This window comes from Corvus hawaiiensis, chromosome 1, assembly GCF_020740725.1.
Source record: "Corvus hawaiiensis isolate bCorHaw1 chromosome 1, bCorHaw1.pri.cur, whole genome shotgun sequence".
Taxonomy (NCBI): domain Eukaryota; kingdom Metazoa; phylum Chordata; class Aves; order Passeriformes; family Corvidae; genus Corvus; species Corvus hawaiiensis.
Window position 1 is genome coordinate 78,011,562 of NC_063213.1, and position 26,244 is coordinate 78,037,805.

The 26,244-nt window shown below is 39.0% G+C and overlaps 1 protein-coding gene across 7 annotated transcripts in view; it reads left to right on the top strand.

The window, feature by feature from the left end:
• CDH18 (cadherin 18) overlaps positions 1-26,244 on the top strand; it is a 522,886-nt gene that overhangs the window by 101,812 nt on the left and 394,830 nt on the right. For all 7 annotated transcript variants that reach the window (XM_048311338.1, XM_048311426.1, XM_048311373.1 and 4 more), the window contains one exon: positions 15,670-15,767. The gene's annotated coding sequence lies outside the window, so the exon portion shown is untranslated. The remainder of the gene's footprint in view (positions 1-15,669; positions 15,768-26,244) is intronic.

Below are 26,244 nucleotides of genomic sequence, written 5' to 3' on the forward strand. Positions count from 1 at the left end.
TCAGCAAACACTATTTTATGTTAAAATATGGAGGGCAGCCAGTTTGTGTTTTTCAATTCACAGGCACTAAACTATTGTCCTTCCATGGTAAAACAAAGGAAAGATCATACTCTTTCCAATAGAAAGGAACCTCTAGTCTTCCATAGTCTTCAGCAGTTTAGTCACTTCAGCTTCACTATATGGGTGAATTATATAAGTAATTTATTCTCAAGGGACTCATGTCCACTCATATTACTTGCCTAATTTCTTATGGCCTGCTGGCATTACTATTAAAGTGAGCATTATATGAGCAAGGAGTGTTCACTCAGACTCTCATTACTACAATTTACTACTGGCAAAAACTGGGTTGCAGTTTATCCACCTGCCTACTGAAAACAGCTGCTGCTCCTGGGCACTTGTACAAAGCAGAATTTTCTAGTAACTATATCAAAATAATTTCCATTCTTTTTTGCATAGAAATATACAGTGATCATAACACCAAGAAAGGAGGAAAAACAGAGATAGGGGCAAAGAGAAAACCAATCTCTTGACTCTCTTCTGTAAATAAGCTGGTGTCACACTATTTAGTCAGTCTAGCACAAAACAGTTTAGCTATATAATGAAAAATGTTCTTGAGAACAGTGCTTTGCTTTATGAATAACACCAAGCCTCATCACATTTTTAGCTATTCCTTTTCTTCTGTATACAGTCCAATTCCTAAGATTCCTTTCTTTTTCTCTTAAGAGCTTTTCATAGGGAAAATTTTTGCTAGGCTTCATATTAAATGACAAAGTAATTATAATTAGTGTATTGTTCAGAACTAGGGGGTGGATGTTTGGTTTTGTTGTTGTTTTATTGTTTGTTGTTTGTTTAATAAGGAATCTAGATCTATGATCTTTCAGGACACAATTCTTGGTATTTTCTAAAACCTGAATATTTCCATGTACATGGAAATACATAGATTCAGGTGACGTAAAACATGCATAAATATATTTTGTAACTTATGTCATGAACATTTGTCAGCTACTAAAAGTCTTTATATTACAGTGTGAGAGATTGTGACCAAAAACTATAAAGTCCAGATCAACTAAGATTTTTAAGAAGGCTCTGCTGTACTTGTTCAGAGAATGTATTTGCTAGAAGATATATTGATTCTGCTTTCTGATACGAATTTGCATCTGAAACATTTTAAATAAGTTTGACGGGCAAATATTCACCGCATTCAACTTTTGTCTCTTTTGTCCTTGAGCAAGCGCTGCAGGTGTTTATTGCTGTTCCTTTCTAGTTGAGGTGAATATTGATTTTAGATATAAAATTAAGTACAATTTTTTGTAGCATACAGCTAAATAATATAGTAATGAAAATTAATCAGAGCCAGCTTTGCCATTACTCATAACTAACAATTTTATCAGGAACTTTTCATTGCCATATTAAAATAAAAGCATCATAATTGACCAAATGTTTGGTTTCCCCAAGTAATTTAAACCTGCAGTAGCAGAAGGTTTTGAATAGAACAGTGATGTAATGCTTATATAGTATCCCTTTTGAAGAGCTTTTATCAAGTTTGTTTAGGGTTGCGAGGGCATGCAAAATGGAGAAACAATTGTTGACAGGTGTCCCCAAGAAAACATACCTGTCATGTTACCAATCTAGGTACCTCTGTAGTCTGTGTAGTTTTGTGGATTAAGTGTCGTAATTCTCGAGACATTTCATACCTGGACAAAACCAAGAATGGTTCTGGCATATAGATAGTATGAAATGCAAGTAAACTCTTGGGGATATATGCCAGAAATGGAGATAGGATTTGCAGAGGAGTTGTAAGGCAGTTCTTCAGGTTTTTTATTTGTTCTGATGCAAGAATATAAAACTGAAGATAAAACAATGAAAGAAAATTGAAAGTCTGTCGTAGAAAGAAGACTAATATATTTTCCTGGTCATATAATTCTCCAGGTATGATATTCCAGTTCTCTTACAGTAACTCTTAAATATGTTGCTTGCACTTATCATTGAAACTGCATTTCATTAAAAAAGTCCTGATTTTTGAGACTGGGTTAATGAAAAATACAAGTCCCAATAGAAGTCCTTGAGGTAGTGTAGTAGGAATTTTTCTCTAACCTTAATTTTCACTGCTAACCCATTATTCTCCATTTACCAGTTTCTTACTGATTTTAAAATTCTTGCACTAGTACATATATTCTTCCATTTAAGGAGAAACTTCTAATACCATTTTATCACACTAATTACCAAAATCTAGATAGGTGAGATGAATTGTATTTTTTCCACTTAAAAAATTAATTGCCTTATCAAAGGAAGCTATCAGGATAAAAAACCCAGAATCTACTTTTGTTTTATTAGTGAAGTATTTCTTTCAGAATTCTGGAATGGGAAAAGGAGAACCTTGATAATTTTAGTATTCATTTCATCTTGCAAAGTTCCTGCTAGTTCCTCTTACTTATAGCAGTCTGCTTCATTAATTGCATTCAAACAGACCAGGTGCAATCTAGTTTTGGGAACACATAGATGGCTTTTAATTGGTACTCTGCTGCCATTATTGATGGGGCTCAAGTTTTTTCCCTGAATCTTTTTACTTGTATTTCAGCTGCAAAATTTATTGCTGTTTTTGAAAGTGCTTACATTAGACCTGTGGTTTCTGATGCCAGAGATAAGATTTTTTTCAAATTTGTTATGCAGTTAAGCTTTAGTTCATTTAGCATCTCTCTCCACAGGTACTTAATTGTTGCTTGAGATCACAGAAACACAGAATCATTAGAGTTGGAAGGCACCTCTGGAGATCATCTAGTCCAAACCCTCTGCTAAGGCAGGGTCACTTTGAGTAGGTGACACAGGAACACGTCCTGGTGGGTTTGGAATATCTCGAGAGAGGGAGACTCCACAACCTCTCTGGGCAATCTGGCAGTACTCTGCCACCCTCAGTGTAAAGAAGTTCCTCCTCAAGTTTAGGGGGAACTTTTTGTGTTTTAGTTTATGGTCATTACTCCTTGTCCTGTCACTGGGGACCACTGAAAAAGTCTGGAACCATCCTATTGACACCCACTTTTGACATATTTGTATGTGTTGATGAGATGTAAGAATGGTGGACTTAGAGACTGAGACTATGTTCTTTACAGTGTCCCTCACAATGTTAGTCCCTTCAAACTGTCAAGGCAGTTGTGGAATTATTTTCTATAATCAAGTCTTCCTTAGTGTTCTCTTCAAAGCCATTTATAAAAATTTTCCTATTGATTCAGTGACTTACAGGTAAATAAAATTTTAGCTGGTGTTTTCTGAGATGAAGGTGATGCCATGAAGATTTTTGCCTTTTCTTTTATACCCGTTGTACCTTTCTGCAACTTCTGTGTTCCTAGTGCCTTTTGCTTACATTCTTAGACTTGTTTGTCAAGCTAAGAGACTAAACATTTTAGAAGCTTCGTAGCTAGGGATCAGTGTGCCCCAGACCCCAAGGTCCTCTCCAGAACACATTCTGTAAACCAAGATAGAACCATCCAGGGGAAGGTTCCTTGGGGAGGGGGGCTCACTTGAGCCTCTCACTGGGGAATCTTTGATAGATATGCTAATTAGTAAAACCTATAATGTTATACCAGAACTTTTGGGGCGAGCATTTTGCAGGGTGCATCTCGATGCATATGACCTGGACGTGTACACCTAAGGATCCTTAAAATAAATACCAAGGTAAAATCCCTTTTCCCCTTCTAACCATGTATGACTCTTGATTTTAAGACCAGAAAAAGGCATCAGTTGCTGGCAACCATGAAGGGACCCTAAAGACCTTGAAAATCACAGTCTTGAGTTGGAACACATCTTGCTTTGCCCCTCTCTTTGCCGGCAAATTACAGAGGGGCCGGAGCAACAATCTAAGACTGTGACTAGGACTTTAGGACCCAGCACAGAAAGGCATCAAAGGAACTTTGTGATGTATTTCAAGAAATTCCATTTCCTGGGAAAGGTTAGTGTTAATTTACTGGGAAAATTTCAGGTAACTGTGTTGATTTTTAGTGTACCCATTAAAACTAAAAAATCAAGTCTAAAGCTATCCTAGTGAGCTTACTAGTGCTGGGCCTGATGCTTGGGCCCTACTTGCTTTGGCAAGATGACCTTCTGCAGCTGTCTCAGCCTCCAGAGTGCGTGGCTGCATTGGTGTGGGGCTGCACTGCTTCCTACACAATGCAGGAAGAAGACTTGGGGAGAATACTCAGTCATCCAAAGAAAAAGTGTCCCAGGGAGGGTTTCAAGAATTCAGCTACCAGTAAAACCGCCTCTTTTTCCTTCTGAAGTTGCTTTGATTAACTTGATTCTTCTGTCCATATGAACTGTTCCGAATTTCCTAATCAATGTTTCCACATGATCTCTTCTTATTTTATAGTAATTATTTATATTTGGTTTTCCTTTTCTTATTTATTATTCAATAACTACGCTGTAGTAACATTACCATTTCACCATGTTTTTTAATTGCTATTCTTGTTTTTCTCTTTCCTCTTTTTCTTCCCCTGAGTGTGTGTCTTGCACTAATATTTAAAGCATCTATATTATATTGTCTAAGTTGCTGGCATAAACATCTCGACATTATCTGCTTTTTCTCTTGAAAATATCTTTTTTCTTAGAGATTCACTTCAATAGTTTCCCTAAGTGTACCAGTGGCCTAAATCCCTCTTTTAGTACTAGCAATTTGCTCTTCACTGCTGACAGTTAATCCAGTTCTAGACCAGCATCTTTTCCCATTAAGCTTGTTAAACTTCCTTTCTTCTTCTAGTGATTAAAATTTGATATTCATATCATTTCAGATTCTGGCAAAATTTGTATCTGTATTTGTTGATTTAATGTTCTTACTACTTACACCTGTTTCAATCTTTGATGGAATTTGCATCTGGAAAAGTCCTCTTTTTGTGATTGCTTTCTGATTTTTTGATGAATTTTAGATATTCTCCTGTAGATGATATTTTGCTTCTTTATTATACTGTGTGCCTCAGGTTTATAGAAAGTACTAGAATTTCACCAAAGTTCACTTCTATTTTTTTAGCTTCTTCTTTAGGTAAGCATATTGATCTTTGATTTCAGAGGTGCACAGAATCACAAAATCATTAAGGTTGGAAAAGGCTGCCAAGATCATCAAATCCAACCTTTGACTGATCAGCACCTTGTCAACTAGACCAAAACACTAAGTGCCATGTCCAATCATTTCTTTAACACTCCCAGGGTGGTGACTCCACCACCTCCCTGGGCAGTTCATTCCAATGCTTAACAACCCTTTCCATGAAGAAATTCCTCCTGATTTCTAAGCTGGACCTCCGCTCCTGGTGCAACTTGAGTCTGTGTCCTCTCTTCCTGTCTCTAGTTGTGTGGGAGAAGAAGCTGACACCCACCTTGCAAGAGAGCAATTAGGTCCCCCCTGAACCTCCATTTTTCCAGGCTAAACAACCCCAGCTCCCTCCCTCACTCCTCATATCACTTACTCTCTAGACACATTAGTCACTTATGTAAAATACTTGCCTATTTTGTAGTTATGTTATCACAGTGTTACAAAATATTAATATACTGTTGTTGGTTGTATTATTTGACTGTGTTTATATTCCAGTTTAAAGCACCTTTTTTGCTTGCTTAATACACTTACAATTTATAGGATTATTTAATGGTCCTAGACTTTTTTTTAATATCTTTACACATTCCTAGTAGATAAGGTGCCCTTCTGCTCTCTGGATTTACTGTGCAGATTGTCCAATTGCTACCTTTTAAACAGGACCTACTTTTTTGGGAACTGCTGTGAATCTGTCAACATCTCCCTTCTGAGTCTGTGTAAATGATTGTAAGGGATGTTCTTTTACAGTATTCTTGACCTGTGTTGGAATCTCTTTTTTTTCCAACGTCTCTAGGATAATTTCTTCCTTTCTTCTCCTCAGTTCTCAGATTCTTATCTTAAATAACACTATGATAAAGTTATTATAATCATATCTGGTATGTAATCTCAGGTTCAATTCCTAAATAATATTCATCAGGTTTCCACCAAAAGAGAATGTATGTATTGTAGACATTCACAAAGTCTGTTCTAACTTTTGCCATTTCCTCCATTTTAAGGGCTGTTTTTTTCTGTCACTCAGTCTCCTTTCTCTTATAAGTCTTCTAAAAACAACAATAAAAACAAACAAAACAACAGTAACAACATATCCAGATATTCCAGCAAGCTTTCTGAGCACTACTGTTTTGACCTATTCTGATTGTCAAGTTGTCAAATGCTCTGCACCATTTCTTCACTATTTAAGATGTCAAGCAGACTGTATTGCCCACATAAAAGAATTATCTTGAAGGAGATTTAAAGGTAATGCATGTAGAAATCCATTAGAGTTTTTGCTTTAGTAAGTCTTTAACACTGAGGATTTGTAAGATGTCAGTAGATGCTTTGTAAGAAAAGTTAATGCTAGAGAGTTACTGAGAATTCCTTCTTATACCCTGCAGATAGAGCAGCTTATACTGGCCTGTTCAGATTTCAACTCTGAAAGAAAGAAAGGCCTATATAAATGAGATCTGAGTTCTAATGTTGACTTAATAGATGACTCACTTCTGAGACAGTAGAAACAAAAGCCTTAGCAAAGAATTAAATGTAGCTGTCAATAACTTCTCTTTTTTGTCTGTACTGACTTTTTCATAGTTTCACATAATACAGAATTGAAACCAGAAGCATTTGAAATGTTTTGTGATATTAGTCAGAAGGTGACACTTCTGCTTTGTATCAAATCTCCTAATATGAACTTATATTTAAACATAAAACTTCTGAATCATCTGCTGCTGAGTCCAAGTTCACCCCAGATCTAATGCTGAGCATGCTAACATCCTCTTTTGAGTCAGGCATCTACACAGAATCGTAGAGTTATTAAGGCTGGAAAAGACCCCTAAAATCATTGAGTCATATCATTAACCTGGCACTACTTTGTTCACCATTAAACCATCTCCCCAAGTGCCACATACACACATCTTTTGAACACTTCCAGGGATGGTGATTCCACTGCTTCCTGGGCAGCCTGTTCCTGCAAGGGCTTGCCCTGACCAACCTTTCAGTGAATAAATTTTTCCTAATATCTAACCTAAACCTCCCCTGGTGCAACTTGAGGCAATTTTCTCCAGATCCATCTGCAAAGCCTTCCTACCCTTGAGCAGATCAACACTTCTGCCCGACTTGGTGTCATCTGCAAACTGAGGGTGCACTCAATCTCCTTGTTCAGAGCATCAATAAAGATATTAAACCGGTCTGAGTACAGAGCCGTGGGGAACATCACCTGTGATCAAGCACCAGCTGGATGTAACTCCATTCACCACCTCTCTCTCCTCCCAGACATCCAGCCAGCTTTTTGCCCAGTGATGAGTGCACCTGGCCAAGCCACAAGTAGCCAGTTTCATAGAATCACAGAATGGGACAGGCTGGAAGGGACCACAGTGTGCCATGGGATACAACCTTCCTGCTCAAGCAGTGTGATCCTAGAGCACATTGCACGGGATTGTGCCCAGACAGTTCTTGAGGATCTCCAGTGAGGGAGACACCAGAACCTCTCTGTGCAATCTGCTCCTGTGTGCAGTCATCTGTACAATAAAGAAGCTTTTCTTCTTATTCCAGTGGAACTTCCTGTACATCAGTTTCTGCCTCTTGTCCTATTGCTTTGCCCCACTGAGCAGACCCTAGCTGTTAACGATCTGGTTTAAACCCAGAAAAGCAAAGCTAGCTAAGTCTCTGTGTGTAAACCGGAAAGAACTTAGAAGGTTCAAAATATTCCCAAATGAGACTAAAACCAAATGAGATTAAATGTTGATGCCAAAAAATGGATGTATTTTATTTAATAGTAAAAGAGGCAAAGAAGAGGGAAGAGAAAAGAAAGAGAGAAAGAAATGGAAAAATAAGTGTGCGTGGGGGGTGGGGGAACAGGGAGAGGTGACAGGGGTTAGGTGGAAGCAGATCACCCATCCGAGGGTCCCAATGACGTCTCGTTGCTCCCCTCCATCAGGTCTGCTGGTGGCGAGGGTCCCCCATCACCACCATGGCCACGCCGCCACACGCCACATGCCGCCATGCACTGCCACGTGCCACACCACCACACGCCAAAGAGTACAGAATTCCGTGGATTAATACACACTTTGGGCCAGGTGGGAACACCCACATGTCTCCCTTGCAGGGGCCAGCTTGACACTGTCCCTTGCAACACTGAGGGTCTGTTGCATCATCTCTGGTGCAGGGTCCACGGACCCCTTTGAGAGGGGCCCCTGTGATGGGCCATGTCACCCCCTTCTGCTGTGGATAAGCTTCCTCCTCTGGTGAGGACCCCTCAGCTGGGCTCCACTGCACAGTGGAGGATGGGCAGTCACTGCACCTCTGACCACAGGCTTTTCCAAGATACCCAAAGCCTCTTCTCCCCCCGCCCTTTGGTGCGAGGGGGTCTGTGTGAGCCTGGCAGCTGATAGCCCAGGGGCTGTGGTCTCCACCTTTGGAGGTGTTAAGCCTGTGCTTTGTGAATGTCCCCAGCCCTGAGTTGTTACTTTATCTTATATTCATCAGTGAGCAGTGTCAGGCCTCAGTCAGGGCCCCATCCAGGGTGCAGTAGTCTTCTCTGCAGCTTTTGTAATACAGTTTTAAAAGTCCTTCAAGAAAATATTTAATTCATAAATTATATTTCAGTCTCTGACACTAGCTCTGGCCTCTTGACACCCTTCCTTCAGACACTTACAGACGTGTGAGGTCCGCTCTCAGTTTTCTCTTTGTGAGGTTGAACAGGCGCAACACCCTCAGCCTTTCCTCATAACAGACATGTTCCAGTCTCTTAATCATCTTCACAGCCCCCTGCAGGACCTGCTCCAGGAGCCCCATGTCTGGCTGGTATTGAAGAGCCCAGAACAGGGCACAGCATTCCAGATGTGGCCTCACCAGGTCTGAGCAGAGGGGCAGGATCCACTCCCTTGACCTGCAGGCAATGCTATTCCTAATTCACCCCAGCATACCTCTGGCCTTCTTGGCCATAAGGACACACTGGTGGTTCATGGACAGTTTGCTGTCCATCAGGACTATCAGGTCCTTCTCCGCAGAGCTGCTCTGCAGCAGTTCATCCCCCAGCCTGTCCTGGTCCATGGGATTATTCTTCCCCAGGTGCAGGATCCTGAATTAGCTTTTGTTGAACTTCAGACAGTTCTTCTCTGTCCATATTTCAACTTGTCAAGGTCATTCTGAAGGGCTCCACAGGACCTTGGGGTATTGGCCATTCCTCCCAGATTTGTTTTGAGGGAGAATGCTGTGGGAGATAATTTCAAAGGCTTTACTAAAGTTCAAGTACACAACATGCTTCAGTTTAGGCATGTCTGTCTATGCTCTAGTGAATATGGAAGCATTTCCTTAAAATCACAGTGGTAATCACGTGAACTTACATGATCAAAACTTAAGAGTCCTGATTTCCACTTGCGCTTTGTCTAATACAAACAGGATAAAAGTTCTCCACATGAAAGTTACTGGCAATTTTCCCATCCAGTTTCATGGAATTCAGAATTCAGCCATAAAATTTCATTTAAAAAGGAAAAGGAATATATTTACAGCTTTATTATTATCCCTAATAAGGAAATACAGACAAAGAGACAATATGTGGTCTAGTATATGTGTGCATTTTATTTGCATTAATATCAATGAAATTTGGAGGTCATGTAGTCCAATGTGTTTCTCAAATCACTTGGTTGACAGCAGATGGCTGAGCCCATCAAAAAAAGGGGTCTTAAAAAATGTTGGGGGTGGAGACTGCACAGGCTCTGTGAAGTGGTAATGGCTTGTTATTTGACTAATGGCAATGACAGCACTGCATTACAGGGCCATGTGGTTAGAGGTGAAACTCACTAAGGCTAAATAAGCTTTACAGACTGAAATGTGCAATTGGAATTTGCTACATACTTTTTTTATGACCTTGGTTTATTAGCAATTTTTGAATATACCATATGCTGTTGTTTGATGAGGAATTTTGCAAAACAATGACAGTTGCTTTGCTTGTGAGAGGTAAGAGTTGAGGCAAGTTTTCTTTGAAAGTCTGGTAGGTGTTTTGAGAACAACAAAAAAAACCTATTGTGTGTTCCTTAGTATTAATCTCAGTTACTTTGAGAATAATGTTAAATAATCCTGGAATATGAGTTCTCTGTAATTAAGCTGTCTTCTCCAGATAAGTATTCCTTTAATATTAAGAACTCTAGAAGAAAAAATATCTTCAAATATGTAGCACTTCAAGGCAAATGAGGAGGGAGGAGCTACAAAGTCTACAGTTGCATACATCCTCTTGGGTCATCAGTTGTTTTGTGTATGCTACTGAATTCTGAAGTATCTAAGATAGTCCTACTGTATCCCATACTCTCTAAAGGTCAAGCACAGCTCACCCTAAAGCTGGAGATTTACATTCTTCACCAGGTTTGGGCAGGCAGAGTGGAGAGCTGGCAGTAGGACTCAGCATATTATTCAGTTGAGTAATCAAGGGGACATTAGTCTGGGAAAGCATACTTGCTGTGTTAATGTCCCTTAGTTGGTTTTTGATTGGTTTTGGGGTTGGTTTTTTTAGGTTTTTGCTGGGGTTTTGGTTTTTCTTCTATGATCTCAGAATGTTTTTCCCTTTGAGTATTTCACTGCCATTTTTTAATCTCCTCTAGAGAGTCTGTGACACTCTGTCTCCTAGAGTCATCCTCTAAAAGGCACAGCTATTTTTCTAGAGATTTCATTTCACTGCTCTTGGCATACTCAGGACTCATCTCAAATCTGGTTTGAAAACATCACAGCATAGCTGAGTGGGATTCAGCTGCCTTAATGTCATGTTAGATGTCTTATGATATTTACTCATGGCCAGAAGACCACTTCAAAAGGTCAACTATAGAATCTAGTTTTATATCTGACTGTCCCATTTGGATGTCATTAGGCACCTATATTTAGCCAGTCTCACCTACAACGTGTTCTGACTCTGATTGTCTGTCTAAAAGAAGTTGGTGGCTGACCACTAATGTGCATTTATCCTTTGAACCAAAACTCTAATTTCCAATGTACCAAGAACTTTTTTTCTGTTATGATACTTTTCAGTATTTATAGTGCATATTAGGCTTATTTAATATGCTATTGAGCAGAACACTTCCAAACCCAGAAAAAAAATGAACTCTTTCAGATCAGTCTAATTACCAGTCTAATACCAGGTAGTTAATTGCATATCACATCAAGAAGAAAGAATTGGTCGTGAATTCCCAAAAATAGTGTATAGGATTAAGAAAAACTCTTGGACAAATTTGGGATCTTAAGAAAACACACTAATAGAAGTAAATAAGTTAATACATCATAATCGCTGAATGTATGGTGTTCCACTCCCTGTGAATCCTGTAGCTTAGAGGAAACATGTTACAGTGGGGATACTGCAACATGTGTATCAGACAACGAGGCCCATGGAAAAGAAATATATGGACCGATTCTTGGTAGATATTTTCAGAGAGATGTTTATTTTCTCAGCCGCATGGCTGAGGATGCCGAGGAACTGCTCAATCACGGGACTCGAGGGTCCTTGCCCGCGCAGGGGAACACAAAACAACCAATGGGGAACGAGGTTGACCTCGGGGGCTAGGGAAACCCGGTGCCTCCCCCTCAGGGCCCCTCTCCCAGGACCACATGGCAAGGGGGGAGGAACCCCAACATTTCACCCATTTATTTTTAACAAAAAGAGATTTAAAACTTAACATTGAAAACAACTGGATAAACATGAGATAACAAGGACAGTTTCAAAACAAAACAAGCCATCCTCCTGAGTCTTTAAATATCCAAACAAATTCTCTGGAACATCTTAAGGTTGACAGAAGGGAGACAGGACTCTCTGAGCATGCTTTGTGGGGAAACTGAGGCAGGAGAGGTTTTCTTCTATATGTACCTGTTGGAACTCTAAACAAAAATAGTTAATTTCTTCCCTCCCCCTTTTCATCCCCGGCTTGGCATTGGAAAGGGATTTTTGGGGAAACAATTGCAAAAAGCATGGTTTTGTGAGGGAAACCGTGGGTGAAGAAATGGATTGGGAATACACTGGGGGTAATAGGATATAGAGTAAAAGGGAAAGGTGGGTTTAGGAAAGGGAGACTGTAAGGACTGTTTATAATGGAGATATTGTCTAACATGATTTTTAGCATATATACTGCCTTTCACAAAAACACCATCAGGCCCAGTGACCTCTGCTGCTTGTAACCCTTTTCTACCTTGCACAATTTTGAACTCTACTACTTCTCCATCTCCTAAGCTTGGGAGGTATTTTTCAGGGTTATTCTTTTTAATAGCAGTTCTGTGAACAAATATGTCTTCCTGGTTGTCACATCTTGTTATAAAACCATAATTTTGTTTAACGTTATACCATTTTACTATTCCTAAAACCTTAGCTACGATGATTTTTTCCCTTTTCCAAGTGGTTGCTGTTTTCTGTCGCGCTGCATTTTTGCTTTCTTTTTCTCTTTCGCTTGCTCCCATGTTGGAATTGCCAGGGCTGCTGGGGCCGTCAGAGCTGCTTGTGTCTGCACGCTCTTACCAGGGTCGCATTCGGGGCTGTGTGGGCTGGGCGAGGCCACGCCGCTCAGCTCCCCACGTGCCGCCGCCTCCTCTGGTCGCAGCTGCGCTGTCGCTGCCTGGTGCCGCACCCACGTCTCGGCCGGGCCCCGGATCGACGACCCCCCCACGCCCTGCTCCAGCGTGTGTTTCAGCTGGGTGCGGCTCCGCTCCGCAGCCATCGCCGCCAGCCGCCACCTGCGTGCTGCTCCTCTCACAGGGCTCGCTCTACCATGCACTGCACGGGGACAGGCGGGCATCGCTGGGTCGCGCCACTCCCGCCGTGCCTCACTGCACTGCCGACACTGCAGCTTGCGTCACTCTGCCCGTGCACAGGAACTGCCTCGCTGCTGCTCGCAGAGCGCTCGGTCCACATGGCCGAGGTCACACGGTCCCTGAGCCAGGCTTCCCTTTGCCAGGACACAGCTGACATTGTTCAACAGTCTCAGTAACTAAATAATACTCACGAAAATAGTCTTCCATCAGCATATATTTTGACTCAGAAGTTAACTGTGTCCAAACAGTGTCCCAAAAGTCTTTGGTAAGAATCAAGTCCCAAGAAACGTAGAAAAAGTTCTTAAATAACCATGAAAGGAAATGTTTCAGCTCTTTTTGAGCTTGAATTAAGCTAAAATTTACAAATCATTGTTCAAGAATCTTTTCAAGTTTAAGATAAGTGTCCATATGCGGCTCTGAGAGCCAAGAGTCTTTCCACAGTTCCTCCATAGTTTCAAGATGGAACAGCAAAATGAAAACAAGAAGAGAAATCCAGAGTTTACTCACAAATCAGTCGCTGTCCTTAGGGATCGGGGATCGCTTTGCTCGCAGTTCCCTACCATTTTTTACAGTGCGGATACTGCAACACATGTATCAGACAATGAGGCCTGTGGAAAAGAAATATATGGACTGATTCTTGACAGATGTTTCAGAGATGTTTATTTCTCCAGCCGCATGGCTGAGGATGCCGAGGAAACTGCCGCAATCATGGTACCCGAGGGTCCTTGCCCGCGCAGGGGAACACAAAACAACCAATGGGGAACGAGGTTGACCAGGGGCTAGGGAGACCCCGTGCCTCCCCCTCAGGGCCCCTCTTCCAGGACGACATGGCAAGGGGGGAGGAACCCCAACAGAAACAAGCTCTAAGCCAATTAATAATGACAACAGCAATTGATGATTAGTATGGCAATAATTATATTAATATCAATATTAATAATAATATTATTCATATATTATTTGCTTAAAATCACAGTGGCAATCACATGAATTTAATATATTATTAATAATAATATAATTACTTCTACATATCTCAGTGTTTCAACAGAGCCTTAATACTCATAGGATCAAGCTTACGAAGAACAACTCATCTGTCATTCTTAATAGAATTATAATTCATAAAGATACCAATAACAGTTCCTGTAAGATTAATCCTAGACAGAGATCAATTATCCCAGTGGAATATTAAAAGCAATATTAGGGGGGAGATCAGTGGAAGTAAGACAGAAAAAGTTAGCAAAGGTGAAAGCAGAGAATTTAGCAATGAAGAAATTTACATTCTGAAGAACAGAGTGTGGAAAAAACCCAGATAGGACTGTGAATCTTATAATACTTTAAAAGGAAAACCTCATCCAAACTGATACTTTTTCTGTTGTATGGAAGGATTACAGGCCCACGTGCAATTAAGCCATGTCACTGATGACACATTTCAGCTGTAACCAAGAATCAGGAGCCTTGTTCTGAGACAGATGACACCTTATTTATAAATGGCTTACACTGTAGAATGTAGGTTCTATTGGTTTTCTAGCTGTTACTATTCATAGATTCTCTGGGGTGACTACAGATCTCTGATACTTTACAGTTATATTACAAGGAGGCAAATGAAGGGCAGTAAAAATGATATTATTGTGGAGCCATTTCTGCAGCTTCCGGTGATACTTTGACCCAAGCACTTGTTCACAGACTTCAGGGTATATTTGAGAACTTGTTTGTCAGTAGCAAGGTTTCTTGACTTGAAAAATGATATCTTTGTGGGGCATAACAAAACACCTGCATGTGAAACTGAGGGTTAGGCTTGCCTGTGGTTTTCCTATTTCTTATAAATGATTCATGAGTATTTTAAAACAAGCAGTGCATTTTAATAAAGCTAACAAAGCTTCTTGGTAAAGGATGTTCATATATTTTACTGGTAGAATTTACAGTTCAGTGAGTAATTCTTTGTCTCACATGCTTTTTTAAAACTAACTGGTCTTCCATACAAGGCAGACTCTTTCAGTGCCTGAAAGAGTGTCTATAGATCTATAGAAATTAAAGCTTATCAAGTAAAAAAGAAATATTAAATTGATAAGTTTATTTCAGTTTATATATTGTATACCTAGACTCTGTTTATGGACTCACATTAACTAGGAATCTACATACATATCACTGGATATTCTGGGGGGGTGTTTACAGAAATAATGCAAAAATAATTTCTTAGTGATTTAATATATCTTTATTTAACTTTTTCTTGGTTGATTTATTAATTTTTATTAGTATCATATACTGTGAGATTAGTTAGGTGACAATAACTAAGAAAAGTGTTTCATGAGATTATATTGATAAAAGGCATATTTGAAAAGGGTTGGTAATGTCTATAAATGAAGAAAAATATTGTCTAAAACAGATTTGATTCTAAATTTGTGCAAAAACAGAACTAGGCTATTTTTGTTGTTTGAGTATTTTTAGTGGTTTCTGAACAGTTTCAGAATCAGTGCTTCTTTATTTCTCTAAGAGAGTAATTAACTTGATTTAACTCAAAAGGTTCTCAAATTAGTTCATTTTCCTATATTTGGCATGAGATATGGACTTATGTATTGCTCCCAAGCTACTTACAAACCTTGAAAATACCATTGCTGTACATTTAATTATTTCAATAAGTTCCAATTTTGAACAGCTGCATAAAAATAAAAATCCATTCATTACTGTAGTACAGACTCTATAGATTTGCCAGGATAAACATCTTAACATCTACATGTTCTACTGCAAAGGACACTCCAATGCTTATGCTGTTTTCTGCTTGCTTAAGTATCATGCAAAGAAAAACATTATTTTCTGACCATGTTCAATACTTTGTTTTTCTCTTTCAGTGAAAGCTGCTATATTATCAGGCTTCTGGTATCTTCAGTGGAGGCTTGCAAGACTGTTTGGTGGAAAACATATTTCTAAGGTCTTGGTTAGTCATCAAGTAAGTATCTTCTTGTGTTTTTTGTATAGTTGTCATTCACCTCCTATTAAGTGTTTGTGTTGTCTTAAGTAAATAACAAAAATTACTTCACCATTGTTTTGACTTTCCTTTCTATAAAAACTTTTTTTTTCCTAATGTCTGGTGCTCCTTTAAAGTCTATAACCATGTAAGTCAGTGTTTATAAGTATTTTAGCAAAAAAAGCCTCAAAAGAAACATTTTCTTAGTATTCCCTTTCAGCATCTATCAGAATGCTGTTCAGTGACCTCTATCAGTCCCACACTAAGAAGCGTAAGCAGAACTAAGAATTGATCAGGTCATCTAAATATGTTGCTCCATTATCCTGGTAAAGGTGGTCAAGAATGGTGCCTAGGAATCAATCACTAAATAGGTAGATCCAGTTAAATGATATGCAAACAGCTAGGTTCTATTATTGTCATCCCCCTGACTGTTTTTCTGATTGTATCATTTTTCTTACTTTATCACATACTTTGTTCTTCATACGATCTTAAATATTTTAAATTCCATTAGAGTAAGCCACTCATTTAAAGAAGTTTCTCGTGTCATCTTCTTATACTTGTTGTCTGGCATAATAATTTTTTCATACCTATTCTTTTGCTTTTTTTCTAAACCTAAAGAAGAAAAGTGGGTTGATGGGAAAGCATTTGAAATAGGAAAATTATAATAAAAAACCCAATCTGTAAAATGAAAAATGGGGGGAAGCTAGCTGTAACATTTAAATGATACTTACAATTTCTACTCAAATAACAGTCTTAACCTTTTAAAAATTATGCTGGTGGAGATTAGAGAATTGATGCATTGTTTGTGTCACTTCTCATCAAAATGTAGTGATTTTGATTTTTCTTTTTCCCACAGAATGCATAAATATTATTTTAATTTTCAGTTTTAAAAATGTCTTCAATGTGAGTGGAAATGTTTGAACTGGTCTCAAAAATATGCATTTGGATCTCTTTACAAAATATTCTATTCTTAAAAAAATCACGGTCCATGAAAACTAGCAATGCTTATTTATTTATTTGCTCTTTGGTGAAATAAAATTACAGTTTTAAAGGAACAAGTACCAAGATTATCTGGTTTAGAATTTGATAGCTCAGACTGAATGCATCATTCATTACTGTTTAACTTATAAAAAAGAGAGTGAGAATTATGTCCTCATTTTAGTGTTGTTTTACAAATTTAGCCTGACAAAAATAGGTCTTGATTGAACTGATTGAATTGTTAGGAGGGATGGTGAAATTCAAATGTTTAATTCAGTTGGTGCTCATAGAAGAAGACAATATCTAACCTAAAGTTGGGACACAAAATTAGGCTTAATCTCAGTGAAAAATATAAAATGTTTCAAGTATTAGAAACTTCAGAAATAATATTTAAGATTTTAATCAGCTGACCTGTCTAGCAAATTTGTACAGCTACTGTCATTCTGGATTAATTTGGGTTACTTGGGATTTTATATACCTCTAAGGCTCTAAGTGCAGTCTGAATGTATAGATTTAGAAGTTAAATATTTGTTCTTGTTTCAAAACAAGTTAATTAAATTTACAAGTGCAGAATTTTTATATCAGAGTGCACATCTGTGCCATTCTGAAGGTTACGCAAAATGCTGACTGACGTGTGCCTCATCTTCAAAAAGGGAATATATTCAGTCACACACCTGCTCATAGACTAAGAAATGTAATATAGATCATATTCATTTTTTCATATTACATCTCATAATTTGTTCATACTGCGTCTAAGTAACTGCAGAGTCAGTTATATATGACCAAGTTAGAGAAGAATATTTTGAGGATGGGAATGCTACAGGTGTCTTTTTCAATGCCATTGAATGTCATGAAGTTCTTTTACACTCTTTTAAATGTTGAATAATTTTGGTTTGTTTCTGTATTTTCTTTTATCACATTAACATAAAAGTGAAAAGTCTCTTATAGGGAACAAAGGCAGTGGTGGTTTTTTTTCTGGTGTGATAAAAAACCAAGAATGATTGATGTCAGTGAGTCATAGTTAAAGATGTTGCTGCTTGAGTGGTGTGACACTGGCATGATCTCATTGAGTAGGTTAAAGTGTAACACAGAGAGGTGGAATAAAGGAATTCAGTTATAAGGGACTCATCAGATGACACACTCCCAAATTCACTATCTCTGACTACGATTACAATGCTGTACATCTTCAAAGCCTTTGAAGAGCTTTAGCTGTGCAGTTCTCTTTCATGTCAGCAGGAGACAAGCTTTGCTGTGATAAGATTTAGCTGACTTCCTCTCACATACTGTTTTACTGAGCAAAACAGACCCTGATCACTTTTATTATGGCATGCTATGTATTCTGAAAGTATGTTTAGGCAAGTAGTAGATTAATTAAGTAATGAAGCATATAATAGGTAATCAGTAAGCTTACATACTGTCTTAGCAGTTTCATTTTCATCTATAAATTTCTTTCTCTATTTGAGTCCCTGAACACTTAACATAAGTTTTCAATATCTCCTTGATACTATTTTGTCCTTGGTCCATATTTTCTTTTCCTTTTACTTAGATGAATATAAGAAGATTTGGATTTGTGACCTTGAATTATTAGTTGTGAAAGCAACAAAACTGCTTCCATCTGAATTGGTGCTAAAATTTCTATTGATGTTATTAATTTTAGGACAGAATTCTACAGATCTGATACTCAGTGAACTAAAAGTAGGTTGCACATGTTCAGTAAATACCTGTCATAATGCTTTTAGGAAACAAATAAATAATCCATGTCTCACAAGTATTTGCTGTTTTTTAAAAAACATTCTTGCATTTAAATAAAAGATTATACTAAAATGTGAGAAAATAAAGCATCAACCACACTACAACTCAACTTGAAGTTCCAGAACTTAAAGATAAAGTAGCTGATGGCCACCATTCACTCATTTTAGTTCAAAGGCAAATGGGCCATGAATGAAATGAAGACAACTTTCTATGGTGTAGATTTCTAGTAACATCAGAAGAGTTGTTATGGTTATAAGAAATGTTATATCACCTCTGTTTGAAGGATCTCTGATGGCTAGGAAGGATGAGTTGGTCTGGAGACAGCTATCTTGGCTTTATGGTATTGATTCAGGATAGTATGAGATTCTCTAAGACATCTTGCCATGACCTGGTGTGTAGCCCAGCTGCTCTGTTGCATCCTGAAGAAATGTAAACAGTCTAAAAAGCAAGATGCATTTAAAAAAATGCAATGGCTGAATTGTGAATACATGGACGCACTCATAACACATGTTCTCAATTAAAATTTCCGCAGGAGTGTCATAGGATGTTGGATTAGGGACTGGTACCTAGTACATGGAAACAAATGCAGTGAAGATTCTTATGTCTAGAAATAAATATATATCTTTAAAAATGTAGTAGTTTCACAGAAACATAGTGAAGACTTAATTGAATGATACATGTAACAGTGATAGAAGACAATTAATTCCTACCCAGCCCGCACAACCAGTTAGCTTTAAAGGAATGCAGGCAGAGATTTTCTGATTTGCTTTTTTCTGACCATGGACTGCAAGATCCAGGCACAGTCCAAAACTCATCAGTTGATTTTGCAAAATATATTCAGCAAATGAAGTCATGAAGAAAAGTAGCTAGTAGAAATGTATTTAAGCTTTGAAGAAATATACCCACTAACCTCTTTTTCAGTCAGTTAAAAAAAAAAGAAGCTTAAACATAGTTTCAAATCACCGTTTGGACCCTATGCTTTACTTTTTGGATATCATCTCTTTCACAGAAGTAATGGGTAACAATTTTCATGCTTGGTGTCCATTAAACTTCACCATGTTCTTAAGAATCATAATGAGAAATAATTGAGTACAATTTTGGATTTTGACTCATGAGCATTTATAAAGAAACTGACTAAGATGCTAAATATTATCATTTACAAACCTATAGGTAAGAAAATGACAGAGTGAATTTTTCTTTTCACTAATATTAATATCCAACCAGCAAAAGATGTCTCTGCTCAAGTTAAGGTACAAATGAGACCATATGCCAAAGTCAACAACATGGATTTTATTTAACAGTAAATGTGAGATAGAAAGACAGAAAGGAGTAGAAAAGGGGAAAGGGAGAGGGAGAGGCAGAAGAACTGGCAGGGTGGTGGGAAGAGAAAGAGGGCAGAGGGAGAGCTGGAGAAGAGGCACAGAGGTGGGGAAAAGAGAGGTGGGGAGAGAGAGGTGAGAGGAATTCTCCTTCACCTTGGGGTTCTTGATGGTGAGGCAGGGGACTTGGTTCAATCTTCTCCTGGTGGGTTCTGTGCAGAAAGAGGTGCTGTTACGATCCGGTTTAAACCCAGAAAAGCAAAGCAAACTAAGTCTCTGTGCATAAACCGAAAAGAACTCAGAAAGTTCAAAATATCCCCAGAAATGAGATTAAAACCAAACGAGGTGCAACGGATTGTCGGAAAAGGGTCCGTGGACTCCGGCAAGGGGAGGAATTGCAGTCCAAACCAATATGGTTGATAAAAGCAAGCTCCGTTTATTAGCAATCCCGAGGCACTTATATAATATACCAGCTTGTTAACTCTTAAGTGGCTTAAAACTTATCAAAGCGCATTTCTACTTCTACATAATTGGACTTACATTGGCAAGCTTCTACAGTTATGTTATGATTAAAAGAATTCAGAGTTCAGCCTCCCTTCTCCCCCGGTCAGCACATCTTATCTGCACAGCTGCATTGCTTCAAAACTCCCTTTTTGTTTCCGAGGCCTGTTTCTCACACATAGATTTTTCTCATGCAGACAGTTTCTCACACTAACCTTTGCTTGCAGGCCTATTGCTTGTATAGTTCTTTTATTGATCCCATAATTCTATCAATGATCCATGCCCCTGATCCTCTAACCATTTCCCAACAACGGATGTATTTTATTTAATAGTAAAAGAGTCAAAGAGAAGGGAAGAGAAAAGAAAGAGAGAAAGAAAAGAAGTGTGCGTGGGGGGTGGGGGAACAGGGAGAGGTGACAGGGGTTAAGTGGAAGCATATCACCCATCCGAGGGTCCCAACGACGTCTCGTTGCTCCCCTCCATCTGGTCTGCTGGTGGTGAGGGTCTCCCTTCGCCGCTGTGGCCACGCCGCTACATGCTGCCACACCACACGCCACCACACGCCGAAGAGTGCAGAATTCCATGGATTAATAGACACTTCGGGCCAGGTGGGAACGTCCACGTGCCTCTCTTGCAGGGGCTAGCTGGACACACTGTCCCTTGCAACACTGAGTGTGTGTTGCATCATCTCTGGTGCTCTGGTGCAGGGTCTGGGGACCCCTTGGCGGGGGGCGCCTGTGATGGGCCATGTCACCCCCTTCTGCTGTGGATAAGCTTCCTCCCCCCTGGTGAGGACCCCTCAGCTGGGCTCCTCTGCACAGTGGAGGATGGGCAGTCACGGCACCTCTGACCACAGGCTTTTCCCAGATACCCAGAGCCTCTCCTCCCTCCACGCCTTGGTGCGAGGGTCTGTGCGAGCCTGGCAGCTGATAGCCCTGGGGCTGTGGTCCTCATCCTGGAGGTGTTAATCCTGTGCTTTTGTGAATGTCCCCAGCCCTGAGTTGTTACTTTATCTTATCTTCATCAGTGAGCGGTGTAAGGCCTCAGTCAGGGCCCCATTCAGGCTGTGGTAGTCTTCTCTGCAGCTTTTGTAACACAGTTTTAAAAGTCCTTTAAGAAAATGTTTAAGTCATAAAATATAATATTTCAGTCTCTGACAGGTGCTGGGTCCACAGAGTCCACCACTATCAAATCTTTTCACTATTCATAAATTTTAGCAAACAGAGAAAGTAATGCTTGTTGTCTACAAGTTACATAGTTTCCTCATTAACTAGCATTCTATCTCCTATTGGTTAAATGATTCCCTCATTTCTTATGCTAGTCAGTCCGCATGCTCAGTCCTTCTCTTCTTTTGAGTCGGTGGGTTTCTTGGATCAGTGGGCCATGAATCAATGGCTGCAATCTTCCCCTGCTGGAATTACCTTTGACCCAGCTGGAGCTGATTTCAGCACAGTTGCTGAGTTGGTTTTATTAGATTCTTTCTTATCTTGGGAGTTCTGCCAAGTGTCCTTGTGGCCCCTAAATTTTGCATTTTCTGCACCCATTATCAGTGACACGTCCTTCTTTCCAAGCTTTGTTAACCTCCCCCTAGGTCTGAGATCATTGAATTTATCTCTGAGTACCTGGACCACCATACTACCCTTATATAGTCCTAGTTCTGGATGTCCACAGAGGCATATTTCGGGGGGTGTCGTGGTCATTGGTGGTCACAGATGCCATCTGTCCCATAACCTGGGGGTATTTGTTTGACCAATGATATACATATTAGCAGTTTCTTCTTTTCACAGTCTGTCACAGTGGGGAGATTTTGCCCGGATCCCTTAAAGAGAATGTGCTAACCAGATCTCTACCAGGCTTCTGCCAGGCCTGGAATTAGGACTTTCCTATCGTGAATTTCTCCTTCTGTGGCCTTACCTTAACAGTGTTGAGACAGGTAACTCTGCTTTTAGCTCCTAAGAACTCCTGGTTAATAATTAAAAAAAAGTAAATATCATTTAATTTCTCCACCGTAAGGTACACACTTCAGCTGTTGCAACTTTTTCTTACCACTAAGGATGTGCTGTTTAGATTAGGGGTTGGTTTGTTCAGTTTTAGATTTTTGAATTAAACAGAAAAAAATAAAAGTTTTGTATTTAGGAGAACATTTTCATGCTTAGAGTTTAACTGTTCCTGTAAAATTCTAATGTGTAAGGAAAGTTAGGATTGTAAATTGCAATTATAAATACTATAGTATTCTCTAACCTTCAACAATATCATTCCTTCTTCCTTTAGGATGCATTGTGTTTAGGCTTAAACTCTGTTCTTCACTTGAGTGACCTCACCTTGAATAATATGTTCAGTTTATATTAAACTATTAGAAAACATCCAGTGGAGGGCAACGAGGATGGTGACGGGCCTTTAGGGGAAGCCCTGTGAGGAGTGGCTGAGGTCACTTGGGCCTTTCAGCCTGGAGAAGAGACTGAGGGGAGACCTCATTGCAGTCTGCAACTTCCTTTTGAGAGGAAGAGGAGAAGTCTTCACTCTGGTGACCAGTGGCAGGACCTGAGGGAATGGCCTGAATTTGAGCCAGGGGAGGTTTAGGTTGGATATTAGGAAAGGGTGCTTCAGCCAAAGGGTGTTTCCTGGCTCCTCAGGGAACTGGTCACAGCACCAAGCCTGACAGAGTTCGAGAAGTGTTTGGACAACACTCTCAGGCACATGGTGTGGCTCTTGCATCTGGTGCTGTGCAGGGTCAGGATTTGGACTCGATGATCCTTGTGGGTTCCTTCCAACTCAGCTTATTCTGTCATTCTGTGATATACAGTTCTAAATATATATAAAAGGAAAGTGATTTGAGGTATACATGTATGAGAACTAGAGAAGATTTTGGGTGCAATATGAATACAAACTGTGTGGATGATTAATATTCAGTGAGGCCAATGAAAATTTAATTCAACTAATTTAAGTAACAGAGCATCTCATTTTCTTTTGCACTCCCAGTATAAATGCTATTTTCATCTCCATGGTGGTTTGTATCAGCTAATTCCTGCATAACTACAGTTGCTGACAGGGAGTAAAACATTGTCTTTGCTCTTACAAGTACTCTTTGAAGCCTACAGAGCGACACCGGCACAGATTGTAAGTAATAATTGAAATTACTTTTCTGAAAGTAACTTATCTCATCCGAACACACCTTATATTTCTGTCTGCAGTAATTTTCAGTCGTGTGTCCCTTTCTGGATATACAAAGAAAGCCATAGTGAATAAGTACAGACTGCAGGATTCATTAAAAACTGTTTGAACACTATGCAGAGGATGTGCTGAAAAAACACACAGAATGAATATTGATTCGTAATGTGTGTTGGGAGTGGGAGAGTGATGTATTTCAGAAGAAGCTTACTTTTGATTATTTAAAACATTCCCTCTGTCTTTACTGAAAGAAATCTGACTGAACTATGTATTCCTACAGGAATGTGAAGAATACTGTACATTTATAAAAAATTGTGAGAAATGGATTAGCAGGAATCTGTGTGCTTATTAAAGAGTGATAATTCTATTTTCAATTAGAGGCCAGTGAGCAGGTTTCTAGGGTTTTCTGGGGAGTTGTTTTGTTTAGTTTGTATGTGAGGTTAAAAATTGAATCCTCCTGTTAGAATGTATAAGCAAGAGAAGAGGAATTACAGCAGTTGGAAAAAATAGAGGAGCAAAGTAGGTGAATAAGGAACAAAATCTGCTATTGTAGTTTTTTAAGTTTCTAAGGAATATCTGTCCCTTTTGATCTCACTTTCTCTAATGACATGAGAAATATTAAAAAAAAAAACCACAGAAAGATGAAATTCGATTTATTACCCCAAATGTAAGTCAGCGTATTTTTCATTACATCCTTGTTCTTTCATGCTTTCTCTGACCCTGTGAGTCTTTGTGTTCCAGGCAGAGTTTAACAGCATTTCAGGCAAAGAAGGGCCACTGTTTTCCCTCCTGGCACAAGGTGCGGCTGGTAATCCTGGCTGGGTTTTTTGGACAATCAGAAAGAACCCAACAAGAAGAATGACACTGAGCCAGGTTACTCTACCTGACTACTATTGAATGGGGACTATCCATCACCACCATCATATCATAATGGATTTTTTTTTCAATGTTTATTGCTTCTGAAGGAGTACTTAGCACAAGAAGTCACTGTAAAATTCTGTTGCTTCCTCAGGCTCTTCACGCCATTTTACATAACTAGATAATACAGATGAGTTGCACAGTAGTGATTAATGGGAGACAGCTGACTATTTGCAGATTTTGTTTGTTATTAATTATGTGCAGTCTTTATGATTAGATCATTATTTTAAACCAATTAAGTGTCCCTTGATGGACTCCTGAGTTGTATCTAGTTATAATAATTGCTGAAAATATTCTTGTGAGATTGTTACAGCTCACTGTGATATGTGCTTAACCTTGTCTAAACATTGTGAAAACAAAATAATTAATCATTAGTCATATAAATATACATATTAAAGATGTTATGCTTTATTACTTTTTCTTTCTTTTACTTTTACATCTCGAGTTCTTTTTACTCAGAATTTGAATTGAGACGCAGGAGAGCGAGTATTCTTGTTTGGACTTAGTTGTTTATTATATCTTACAGTAATACAGCTACACAGAGTGTGCTTCTATGTTGGAAGGGTGGAAAATGGCCATGAGTTTTACTTTTCCAAGCTTTTTAAAGTCTAAACTAGCCAATTATAAGATATGTTTTACTTACAATCCAATTACTAAATTTTCATGTTCTGCAGTGCAGAACTTTTGACCCAATGACATAACATTCAGGTTTGTGAAGAAGAAGGAGAAGGTAGAAGACATAAATCCACACCCAAAATCCTCCGTATTGTAACCTATTCTTACCTATATCTTCTAAACTTAATTTTCTACTTTTCTACGTATTTCACCCAGCGACATAACTTTTAATCACACAGCAACAACCTCAGTGTTATCACACAATTTAGGAAACTTTTCACAGGGTTTTGGATTGAATACAGTGTGTTTCTGAGGATCACTGCCTCTCAGCACTGAAAGACTGAAATTCTCAGAATCCAGGGTTCCAACAATGCTTCTTAAAGGTAAATTGGCACCATCCAATGTCTAAATACTGGATGCAGATTTGAAGAAATAATCTGACTTTTCTCTGTGGACAGTAATTGCAACCTGCATCTGGTGAAATCACTTTTCTGATTTAGAATAACAAGAACTCTGGTTCTTGAAAAGTTATGGGACAGAGAACAAATGGACAGAAGTTCCAGAATTATTTCATTATGTTGATATGCTTTTATTTAGAGATGTATGCCTCATACAAAATATTTTTTGGATGGGATGAGATTTACTAAGAGAGAGACTCACTCCAGGCTGCATGAACAAGCCTATGTGTATGAATAGTTCCTAAACAGAGTCCTCTTGGACAACTCATTGGATAAATGCTTTTCTTCAGAGTCCTGTTTCTCTGCAGAGACTGCCTTTTGAGCACAACATTCAGCTTTAAGTCTGTGACCTAATTTCAAACATAGTATGTTTTCATTAGCCTTCTATACTTAGTTTTTCCCCAATGGATGTTAGAATTGCTTTTCTTCCTGTGTTTTTAGTAGTATGCTTCAAGAGACGCTCTTAATGAGCAGTAAGTAGTGTGGCATCCTACACTGAAGGGGAAAGGAAAACCCAAGATTTGTAGATGCCCATAGCTGAAAAGCAGCAACAAAAATCAGAGCGCCCACAAATACTTACAAAGTTTTATTAATACATTATGCACACAACATGGAAATTGGTATGAGCTATTCCCTTTTCTTATAGTATAAACCCAAAGCAGTGGATTCTAAGTAAGGGGTAGAGTGAAAGAGAAGAGGGAAGGAAGGAAGGAAGGAAGGAAGGAAGGAAGGAAGGAAGGAAGGAAGGAA